This window comes from Coenobita brevimanus, chromosome 17, assembly GCF_032717465.1.
Source record: "Coenobita brevimanus isolate Jiangsu-jjx chromosome 17, ASM3271746v2, whole genome shotgun sequence".
Classification (NCBI taxonomy): domain Eukaryota; kingdom Metazoa; phylum Arthropoda; class Malacostraca; order Decapoda; family Coenobitidae; genus Coenobita; species Coenobita brevimanus.
In genome coordinates this window covers 14,830,986-14,840,393 of record NC_136970.1, presented here as the reverse complement: position 1 = coordinate 14,840,393, position 9,408 = coordinate 14,830,986, and positions in this window count along the sequence as shown.

Genomic DNA, 9,408 nt, shown 5'->3' with positions numbered 1-9,408 from the left:
TATATCCCATAATTAACCACCAGGTAGCAAGGTGTGTGTGTGAGATAAAGATCCATGTAATCTCTTGAAGTAAATCTTAACATATTACTCAACCGGACACCGTTAACCCATTCCTAAGGGCCCGCATGTCATACATTTATTCTCTCTCTCTCTCTCTCTCTCTCTCTCTCTCTCTCTCTCTCTCTCTCTTTCATCTTATTCTTCCACTTACTGTCTCGCATCTCTTTCAGTCTCTCCCATTCCACAAAGGATCCATTATCGACTTCATTCTCTTCCCATTCTTCTCTTCCTTCAACAGCTAACCTCTACGTTGACCCTCTCATTCTTCCCCTATCGTCTCATTTTTTCATAATCATCCACAAGCTCATTTCCCATCTTCCTTCCTTCCTTCCTCATCATAGCAAACGACTGACACAGCATGCATTAATTACTGCCCTACTTTTTTTTTTTCTAGTTATAGAATCTATTTGAATAGATCAAGGAATTTCCTTTCCCGTCTTTTTGATGAGAATGATTATTTTCAGTCAAGTTTTTGGTTCTGTATTATTCCTGACTGCTCTGGTGGTAGTGGTGGACGGAGAAGAGCCTTCCTCTCATTATCCTTCTCTCATTCGTGTTGGTTAAATATTAAGTGTCACTTACTTTGACGCCAACAGATAACCTTATATTTCAATAAGCCTCGTGTTATCGTCACTTTTATGTAGATTTATTTGCATTTCTCATTTCTTTCTATCAACGTATATAACTCGTTACTTCCATTTTTCTCCTCCTTCTTCCTTCCTTCCTTCGTGATTGCTTCCCATCCATTTCCTGTACCGCCAGTCTCGCTCTTACTCCTTCCCTCCTCCATTTAATATAGGACACAAGCCAGAAGTGCCTAAGTGGCATACACAATGAACATAGAGGTTACTTGTGTGTGTGTGTGTGTGAGTGTTTGAGAGAGAGAGAGAGAGAGAGAGAGAGAGAGAGAGAGAGAGAGAGAGAGAGAGAGAGAGAGAGATTTGTGACTGAGTACTCTTGCTATCAAAAACTGACTATTCATTGTCATTGTGCTCTAATGCCCACTGACCATACTGATGCAAGAGGGGATGTGCTTCTGGTTTCACTCACCTTTTCTTCTTTCCCTTCTTTCTTCGTTCTCCTATTGTCAGTTTCTCTTCTATTTTTGTCTCATTCTTTCTACCTGTCCTTTACCTCGCCTCTCCTCAGCTTTCCTTGTTTCATTTCTCATATTGCCTCTCTTCCCCTGTGTCTAACTTTTCTCACCCTTCATTTCCTCTTCCTTTTTTCCTTAATCCTCTCCCCACCCTCAGGTTTCCCTCCGCTCAGATCCCTCACCCTCTTTCCTTTCTTATTTGCCTTTCGTCATCCATGTATCGGTATCATTTTTTAAGTTACTTATACCTTCTGTCTACATGTACCTCAGCTTTGCCAGCTTTACATTTCTGCGTTCTCTCTCTCTCTCTCTCTCTGCAAGACTCAGATATTCGCTTAATTGGCATATATATATATATATATATATATATATATATATATATATATATATATATATACCTAGGCTGCTTCCCCCAAGGAAAGGGAGGTAGCCGAGACAGGACGACACACTCCCCATTTACTCATCCATTCAAACACATTCATTCGCATCTTAGCCCCAAAGGGGAGAACGGACAGATCCTCACCGCACCACACCGCACAAGGGTCAACTGCGCAATGCAATCAGTGATATCCGCAGCAGGGCCCGACAGCAGAGCTGGTTTACCCCTGCCACATCATAACAGACCCATCCCCTCACCCGCACCTGACCTGAAATAGCTGATCAGACCAAATGTGGGAGAATATCCCCTCAGGGCTGCGTCATCACTTATTTATTCACAATTTCTCTCCATTTATTTCTGTCACGCACAGCCACTCTTCCTTGCTCAACAGACATCCCTCTCGCATTCAGCGCTCTCTTCATACTGTCCATCCATCCCATTCATGGTCTTCCTCTCAGCCTTACATCTCTCACGTCGGATCTAGTTATTTTTTTCACCAATCGCTCATTATCCATTCTCTCCATATGCCCAAACCATCGCAACACTCTCTGCTCAACTCTACCAGCCATCTCCCGAACAACTCCAGTTCTCCTTCGTACTTCATCATTCCGCACTCGATCCATACGCGTCACTCTACACATACTCCTCAGACACCTCATCTCCATATATATATATATATATATATATATATATATATATATATGGAGCCTCTGTGGTACAGTGGTAGAGTGTGCGTTTCGTACACGGGTGAAGCAGGGTTCACGCCCCGCCAGGGTAATAAACTTTGGGAGTGTTCACCCGGCCACGTACTGCATTGGCGGACACAAGGGGTGCCGTAGTTGAACCAGTGTTGCTTACTGTAAAGTATGCTTGCACCCAGTCGGCTTGCGCCGGCCAATTACACTTGGTTCACAGGTTACACATACATCCAAACCCACTCCAACATTACAGTTACACTTACAAGCACTTCTCACCCTACATACAATCTTTACCAGACAGCCTAAGCCACCTGGTAGAGATACATTGGCTGTATCGTTCCGACTTCGGTCGGGATAGGCCGGTCCTGCAGTGGATACTCAAACTGCTAATGATGATATATATATATATATATATATATATATATATATATATATATATATATATATATATATATATATATATATATATATATATATATATATTACCCTACCTATAATTTATTCCTTTATCATAAGTAAAAACCAACAACTGCACACCTGATGGGCACTGATTTTTAGCATAAAACATTCAACAAAAAACTAACAGAAACAAGAAAGTGAAGAAGGTGAGGCTTACTTTTGCTGTCACTGCCACTATACTGTAGATTATTTTTATATACCCATCAGCATAACTTCAACAGCAGGCAAGAGTGGAGAGAGAGAGAGAGAGAGAGTAGATATATGAGACTGTGTGTAGGAATTCATTGATCTGTATCTTCCCACCCCTCCTCATATCCCCAGACAAGCCATACCACCCTACCCATTACCTCACCCCAGCCACACCACCCTCCCCATAACCCAACCCCAGCCATACCACCCTACCCATAACCTAACCCCAGCCATACCACCCTACCCATAACCTAACCCCAGCCATACCACCCTACCCATAACTCCACCCTAGCCATACCACCCTACCCATAACCCCACCCCAGCCATACCACCCTACCTATAACCCCACCCCAGCCATACCACCCTGCCCATAACCCCACCCCAGCCATAATACAGATAACTGTATCAAACCAACAAGGCTGAAGCTTTACGGGTGTGTGAAGGAAGACAACATTGAGATGGATCCACGAGTTTGCTGATGGATTGTGATGCCTAACTTTAAAGCGAGGTAACATTTGGAAGAAAGCTGAAACTGATGCATTTTTGTGCAGAGATATTGGGTACTGGGAGATTGAGTATGTGTGTGTGTGTGTGTGTGTGTGTGTGTGTGTGTGTGAGAGAGAGAGAGAGAGAGAGAGAGAGAGAGAGAGAGAGAGAGAGAGAGAGAGAGAGAGAGAGCGAGGGAGAGAGAGAGAGAGAGAGAAGTTATTGAAAAGACCGAATGAGAGAGGAGCAAGTGAGAGTGAGTAAGTGAGTGAATAAGAGCGAATCGGTGGGCATGGATGCTTAAGACGAGGGCTGTATGTGTGGGGGAGAGAGAGTGAATAGGTGCGTGTGGACAGGGTGATGTTGTGTGACAATGAGTGTGTGATGTGAGTGGTGTGGGTGAGGGATGTGAGTATATTAGCCTGGAGTAAGTCTCTCAAGGTCAGCTGTATGTTTAAATAAAAGTATTCCAAGATGTTGAGTCACGTTTTGGACGGAGACACGGAGAGTCAGACTTATGTTGGTGATCTCATTTAAGACCAACGTTAATAACTCTCTCTCTCTCTCTCTCTCTCTCTCTCTCTCTCTCTCTCTCTCTCTCTCTCTCTCTCTCTCTCTCTCTCTCTCCAGTTTCCCCCGTTCAAGTATCTCTTGCTTGTCGTCGTTTTTATTTCCCCTGGTACCTCTTATTTCTTCCACGATTCATTTTCTTTTTCCTTATCTCTTTCTCTCCGTCCCCCATGTCATATATATATTTTTTTTCTGTCTGTGCACCCTTCTCTTTCTTTCTTTCTTTCTTGTTCCATTCTTTCTCACTTATTTCTGATCCATCTTACTTCATATTTCTAATTCTACCATTTCAGGCAGTGTTTTTTTCTCTTTTCATCTTTTTTTTTTCCTCGTCAGTCTTTCTCTTATCCCTTATCTCTTTCATCATAGTGTCCCTTTCTCTCCTTCCTCTTCCAAGATATATTTTTCATTGTGTTCATTTTGCTCTTTCTTCTGCTCCAGTAGCTTTTTTTTTTTTTTTTTTTTCAGTGAAGGAAGACATAATGAAAAAATTAATGTCCGGCATTTTGGCCAGAGACTGTGAGCATTAAGAATGACGGAAATTGTTTTGTTAACATGTAAAGAGTTGTATTGGACAGTTGAGTGTATGAGTGACTGTTTGTGGGTCTATAAGGGTATGTTCAAATGTGTCAGGCATGTGTGTATGCAAGGGTCTGTATGAGTATGTTCATATGTGTCAGATTTGTGTGTGTGTGTGTGTGTGTGTGTGTGTGTGTGTGTGTGTGTGTGTGTGTGTGTGTGTGTGACAGGCAGGCAAATTTACGGGATCAACCAAGATGCAAAACAGTAAGTTGGTTTGTGAAAGTGAAGGTGTGGAGTGGGAGAGGGGAGGGGTAGGGGGGTCAGAGGTTGGTAATATGTCAGCTTGAAGGAAGTCTTTCACTGCCTGTCGTGTGTCAGAGGGGACTTATTCACGAATATTGGTTGGCAGGTCTTTCGCCTGAGAGAGAGAGAGAGAGAGAGAGAGAGAGAGAGAGACAGACAGAGATTAGAGACATGCAACCATTCTTGTTTTTTCTTGTAAAAACAAATAAACCAATAAATAAATGAAGAAAACTACAGGCAATTCAGTGCCTAAATAATTTACGTGATCCTTGTGAGATATAACTGATAGAATGTTAGGTGGTGTGTGAGATAGACCCATTTCCTGTCTCACAGTGGACCTAAGTCGTGACGTATGACTCCAGCCAACACTATTACTTATATTATTACCAGGCCTGATATTTTACTCACTACATCTAACAGGTTATTGTATTCTCTCTCTCTCTCTCTCTCTCTCTCTCTCTCTCTCTCTCTCTCTCTCTCTAACTACCTTCTTCAAGCTGTTGTGGATTTTCCACTCCCTTCATCCCTGTTTCATTCCACTTCTTAGTTTTCCTTCCTTCCTTCCCCCTTCCATTCCTTAACCCCTTTTCAAAACTTCCTCCTCGTCTCTCGACACCTCATCACCATTAGCCGCTTTGGTAAAAAGAAAAAAAAAATCCTGTTCTCCACTGTGTCCTCTTCCCTTCCGTCTTGTCTTCCGTCTTCCTGTCCCATTCTCTTCCACATCATCGTTCATAATCTCTTCCTCAGATACTGTCCTCTCGTGTTTATATTTCAATCTTTCATTATTTTTGCAATTTAAAATATCTTCTACCTTTCCTTTAAACCCATCTTTTCTCCCTTTCATTTTTTTTCCTACCCACCTTTTCCTATCAATAAAATATTTCACTGTTCCATATCTAAATAAAGTCAAGCTGTATATGTGTGTGTCTGTCTGTGAGTTTCTTTCAAGAGAACGGGAATAGACATCGACGTAATTCTTTTTGCATTAGGTCGGAGTAAGTCCAGGTAGTGTCAGGAAAATACCAAACAGAAAATTTTGGCGATCGCGTGCGAAGCGACGGCGCGAAGTTGCTGGAAATTCCGACATGCAAAAATATGCGAAAATATTTTTTTCCGGCTTTTGGGTCAGAATTGATCTTTACGGTTTCAATAACGGTATGGAAACAGATATAATGGCATTTGCAAACATTTTGTGATGGAAACGATATGATTAGGCCTCCAACTTTTGGCCACTGCTGAACAATGGGCTCTCGAAGCCTTCTGCATGAATTCCTAGACTGAGCCAATCTCTGCCATGATTTCCCTGCAAACTTCTTTATCTCGTCTCTGCACCTCCTATCTGGCCTTTTTCTTCCACACCTACAATCTCTTGGAATCCAGTCAGTCAGCCTCTTGTTCCACTGGTTATCCTTTATTCTTGCTACATGTGTACCGGCCGAAAACAGCATCTTTCAGCATAATTGACCAGTACATTTAAACTTAAACAGTATGGTTGAGAATATATGAAAAATTTGGGACTGCCGTTGTTAGTACAAAAAAAAAAAAAAAAAAAATGGACCCAGAGTAAAGAGGTGTCCACCCTATAACTTGACGAAAGACACAAGGTAGACATGGTAGCGTTGACCCTTCCATTAGTACTAGACATCCAAATTCTTGACTCTGCATAGGATTTTAAATTCAAGTTTTCCAGAAGAAAGGGTAGAGTCTTGAGGGATGTCGATGAAACACTACTGTTGATGGTGGTCCTGTATTAACTTCCTGTATCACCATCCATGCTAGTAGTCTCCAGAAGATTATTACTTATTCGGGGTCAGGCAGGGCTTGAAAAATACCTGAAAACCGGACAATGGCCATACTATGCCAGAACTTGTTGGAAGTCCACTCCCAAACGTACATCCAAACTTGCACCCTTTCAAGTTTTAAACTTTCAGTTAGTTTCAGGCAAATTCATAAGATGAACGTATTTTATTTTAATGTGAAAAGTAAAATTTTTCATAGGAGTATTTCAGGGAACTAGATAATGTAGCTGCCCTTTGACCACCCTAACCTTTAGTTGTTAGGGTGATACTGCACAAGATAAGAATTCATTACCTTTATTTCATAAGTACAAACAGTTTTTAGTATCAGAATGGTGTACATGACTGCATAGAATTATCCCAGGGCAGCAACCTGCAGACACTGCTGTTTCTGCACTCCTTCACACAGCTGTTTTGTACTTCTCATATCTCACAGTTTTTCATGGAAAATTTTATTTTCACAATATCACAGACATAGGCTTACTAAGATCAAAATACCTTTTATGGGATAAGAAGTCGATGTACAGTACTAATTCATAATGGGGCTACGAGAAGAGAAGACTCCAGGCTGGAGGACACAGTGTTGTAGCAGAGAGCGTAAGCAGGACAGAGAGAGCCTCTCTCTCCTCACAGTCAAGCACTCAGCCTCCCCTTAAGGATCCGTATCATAAAGCTTGTAAACTATTGATGATATTTTCCTTTAGGAATGTGGATAAATATCATAAAATATATAGGAACCCATTAGTAATACATGAGTCTCAAGTGTCATCGTTCAACTGAAAAAAATATATGCTGAATTGATGTACAGAATACTTAACATCATGGTAGAAGGTATAAAATCATGGGATAATACGGCGTAAGTAGTAAAAATATTATTGACATTTATTTTCAACCTGTGCACATGACCTGCCCACCTCCATTTCTGTTCTTTTGTAACTACTATAATATCTTTTACTAATAGTCTGCTTTTTCACCAAAGTTGATCTTTTGCTGATTCATAAAGATATTCCCAACACTGACCTTTCATTTCCCCTTTGAGAACAGATTAGTTGATTTTCCATCGATTTTGTCAGTTTCCTGGTCTCACAACCGTACATCATAGCTGGAAATACACAGTCGTTATATACTTTTTGTTTCATACTTATTGGCAAGCTACGATCCATGATGTCTCTTATCTTTACCGAAAGCTTTCCATCCAACTGTAATGCATCTTTTTATTTCGCCATCACGGTGTTTCGTTGATTTTAATATTTCCCCCAAGTAGTTGTACCCCTCGATTTTCATTCTGATGATGCTCTTTTGTGTAATATATATATATATATATATATATACACACACACACACTGCTGCACCTCACCCTCAGGCTGCTAATCAAACACTCACGTCTTAGACAAACTCTGAACATAGTGTTGTACTGTGAATGGCCGACCAAAGTTGTCTGTGAGTAAAATAGATTCTGTATTAACAATTCGGTACTTCATTTGGTTTGGATTACGCATAATGTTATTAATTCATCATAGTTTCATAAAAGAAGGCCATCTTATATCCAATATAATAGTAATTTTCTAAAAGCGGGACACATAAGATTATTTGCTAGAAAGCAGGACATTTTAGTAGCAATAAAATACGTGGGACAGACATAAAAAAAGCGGGACTCTGGTCACTTTACCAGTGTAAAAGAAAAGACAATATTAATGAAAACAATGCACATATTTGCAGCCTCCACTTCAAATCCAATGCATACGAGAGAAATATGAAATATGAATTACTTGGATTACCAATTCCACAAAACTAAATACCCTTGAAGAAGGATGCCATGCCCATGTTGAATCTGCCATCAAATTCATTAGCTGGTGAGTATAGTGCTCTCTCTCTCTCTCTCTCTCTCTCTCTGCCAAATTTTCACAAAAAAGAGTAATTGGAAATTGGTTAACTGGGTTTCTGACGTTCATATTTCTCAGCAATAATAAAAGATTCATCTCCCTCCCATGCCAAGACAATTTTAAATGATAAACTTAGCAATCATCTTTACTCTTCGAACTTATGTGCATTCTGATAGGTATACGCATATACTGTAGTAGGATAAACCCATGCAGTCCTGGCGACGTGAATTAACGTCCGCACATGATGTGCACTCATGTCCTGGCGACGTGAATTAACGCGGCAACATTGCAAGTTGCATAATTTGCACAATTTTCAATTTTCGCGAGTGATTTCGTGAGTGATTTTTGGCATGTATACACGGGACACCTTCCTCTATTCCTCTACAAGATGCCAAGCAGGGACAATGCCTTACACCGCATAACCTCTCCCCCACCCCCTGCACGCCACTGTCTCGGCAATTCACCTGTTACCAGTGACCTGGCCAATAAAGACATTCAGGCCCAGAGTGATTCCCCAATCGATGACAATGTGGAGGACAAAGTTTACATAGCATTAGAGGCAGAAACAGTCAGAAATGATGATCAGGTAATGTGGGAAAAAAAGGTCATGAATGGTGATGAGTTAGTGAGTGAAACAATGCTTATAATGCCTATATTACTGTTTGAAAACCAATATACTCTTGTACTACATATAAATTCGTACCAAGTAAATAAATAAATGCTGTTTATGATTGGATAAAATAGTTACCCTCCCATAGAACTCGTTTTCTTTGGTGCCAGCCTGTTAGAAAACCCAGTCAGGTAAGGAGGAACTCGTACCTGGATCGAGTATTTTAAACCTCAGGTGAGCGATTTCTCTATGAATTTTCGATGTTTCTCACCAAAAGCAGATGTTTGAGCCAAAAAAAAAAAAGGTCCAAAAATGTCGGGACTGGGGCTTACCGCTGCCCAGAAAACGTTGGGA